Source organism: Alexandromys fortis, unplaced genomic scaffold, assembly GCF_014885135.2.
Source record: "Alexandromys fortis isolate MF-2015 unplaced genomic scaffold, M_Fortis_MF-2015_v1.1 scaffold_3566, whole genome shotgun sequence".
Classification (NCBI taxonomy): Eukaryota; Metazoa; Chordata; class Mammalia; order Rodentia; family Cricetidae; genus Alexandromys; species Alexandromys fortis.
Window position 1 is genome coordinate 1 of NW_026071467.1, and position 2,768 is coordinate 2,768.

Genomic DNA, 2,768 nt, shown 5'->3' on the forward strand with positions numbered 1-2,768 from the left:
GACCTGAGTAACTTCTACGCACAGTACAAATCCATTGAGCCCTATCTGAAGAAGAAGGATGAGTCCCAGGAGGGCAAGCAGCAGTATCTGCAGTCCATCGAGGATCGGGAGAAGCTGGATGGACTGTATGAATGCATCCTGTGCGCCTGCTGCAGTACCAGCTGCCCCAGCTACTGGTGGAGCGGAGACAAGTACCTGGGACCTGCAGTTCTCATGCAGGCCTATCGCTGGATGATCGACTCCAGAGACGACTTCACAGAGGAGCGCCTGGCCAAACTGCAGGATCCCTTCTCTCTCTAGCGCTGCCACACCATCATGAACTGTACCCGGACCTGCCCCAAGGGTCTAAATCCAGGGAAAGCCATTGCTGAAATCAAGAAGATGATGGCGACCTACAAGGAGAAGAGGGCACTGGCTTAACCCCTCACCGTGCTGAATGTGCCTGTCAGCTCTGACTTCAAACACCTGGATTCTCCAGGAAAACAGCATGTATAATAAACATTTTAAGAAATAAAAAAAAAGAAGGTAGTCAATGAATAAATTGCTCATTGCTCATCCCATTGACATTAAATGCTCAGGAGAGACATAGCTGCAGTCACAGAGTGGGTCAGTGGACTCCGGGGGCTGCAAGGAAGGAGGGACGGAGAGAAACCATTAGAATATAAGTTTTCTTTGGGGGAAGAATAAAATGTTCTGGAATTAGATGGAGACTATTGTGTGTGATTGTGAATACCACAAGAGCTACTGAATTAAACTCAGAATGTTACGTTTTGTGGTATATGTCACGTCGCAATGAAATAATTTAGATAAAATAATCCCTCCTTCCATATTTTAAGCACGGGATTAACTCACACAGGTCTGTACATGTTTGACTGCCTGGCTTGCCAGTGCAGATTCTCTTCTCCAAGAGAAGCAGCAGGTCTGATCCCTTCAATCTTCCTCCTCCACCACCCTTCTTTTTCTTTGTTGGGGGGAGGCAACCCAGTGAATTTAAATAGGCTTACTTATAGGATAAGGGCTTACTTAGAGGAGCTTGGACAATTTACCACCAGCAAAAACGCCTGTCCTTCCACTAGGAGGCATTACCTACTTAGCAGTCCTCGGGAAGAGGTGGAGCCTCGTGAGCGCCTCCCACTTTGGCATGCCGATGGCCCAATCTTTTGCTGATCTTACACAGCTGACTACAGCTCTGTTGGTTCAAGGGTGCAATGGGCGTCTCCTTTACTTGAACTGTAGTTATGATCCATACTGATTTTTCTTTCTCACTTGCCCCACAGAGACAAGGGTGTTCTTATAGTGCGCACCCCTCCTAAGCCTAGCACTGTTGCAACTGCAGACTCGACTTGGTAGGCTACTGAAGAACAAACCCTGCCCTCCCTGCCATTGTCTAGTCAACCTGTATCGTTGGTGTTCATGGATTATAGGTACATTTTCAGTTTTGAATTACTATCGTCTATGATTCATTGTTTTTCCTAAGTAGCCCAAAACACAGATTTTTTAAAATTATCTTTGAAAACTTAATTTGAATGCTGAGTTGAAAGTGAATTCAAAAGTACCAACCATTATTGCCCTTGGTAGAGTGAGTGTAAGAGCCACCATAACTCTGCTGCGTATCCTTGCTGACTTGGCTTTGAAGCTTTTTCCAGCAAGGGGAAAAGTTGTCTGCTCATCTCCTGACTCCAGGCTGGCCATGCGACTTTGCCCAGTAGCATGCAGCAGACATGCCAACTTGCAAGCTACAGAGCCTTCCTGCTCTGGACGACTGTGCTGTTTAGCACGCATGAACAAATCTAAGCCTGTTTCTGTAGGATGAGATAAAGGTCACGTAGGTGTGTGTGTTTTGCCAATGCTCGGAAGGGCATCTTTCAAGCCAACGCAGCCCGTGGCTAAAGATGCCTGAAGGACCCCAAATGAGATGAGAAAAAGCACCAAGTTGACTCCAGGCCAAACTGTCAACCCACAGAAAAGTGAGATAAACTAATGATTGCTGTTTGAAGCCACGGGTGTGGGGCATGTTAATCATGTGACAGAACTCCAGTGAGGTGTTCCCTGTCGGTCTGGGGTACGGAGACGTGAAAGGGCTCCAGCTCCTAACCGCAGAATCACAGGTCACCGGGGACACGCTCACAGTGTGGCTTCCCTCCACTTGAAGGCCTACAAAGAGCCATAAACGTGAAGAAATCTGAAGGGCCGAACTTGTGGGCGAGCAGCTGGTCCGCGAGCAGTCAAGCACTAAAAACCAGGCATGTGCAGAACAAGAGAAAGTGAGGGGAGGGAGTCGGAGCAGAGGCAACCGAGGTATTGATGTTTTCGCTGAGAGTGTTAGGCTAACAATAGTAAAATACTTTAAAAATGATAAGACATGAGTAATTGAATGAGTGACGGGAAATTTCAGTGACAGAGCCTTTAAAACGGAATACAGGTTCACACTCTCTCTTGGGAATATAGGCTCATAGTCACGGGAATACGGGTTCACACTCACTCATGGGAATACTAGAATGGAAAACTGCTAGTCCAGACTGAACACTACAGAAGAAAGGAGCTTTGAGCTTGACCAGGCCCCCAGAAACCACAAAAACTGAAGCAAAAGAGAGAAATATAAAAATTATGGTAAAAGGGGGTATGGAAGAAAATTTAACACAGCTGTAATGGTTTGAGAAAGTATCAAATAGTGAGATAATCCCTTCCCTTGTTCTCTCTCTCTCTCTCTCTCTCTCTCTCTCTCTCTCTCTCTCTCTCTGTGTGTGTGTGTGTGTGTGTGTGTGTGT

The 2,768-nt window shown here is 46.5% G+C and overlaps 1 pseudogene; it reads left to right on the forward strand.

The window, feature by feature from the left end:
• Positions 1-6: 6 nt before the first annotated feature.
• Positions 7-520, forward strand: LOC126496379 (succinate dehydrogenase [ubiquinone] iron-sulfur subunit, mitochondrial-like; annotated as a pseudogene).
• Positions 521-2,768: the final 2,248 nt, after the last annotated feature.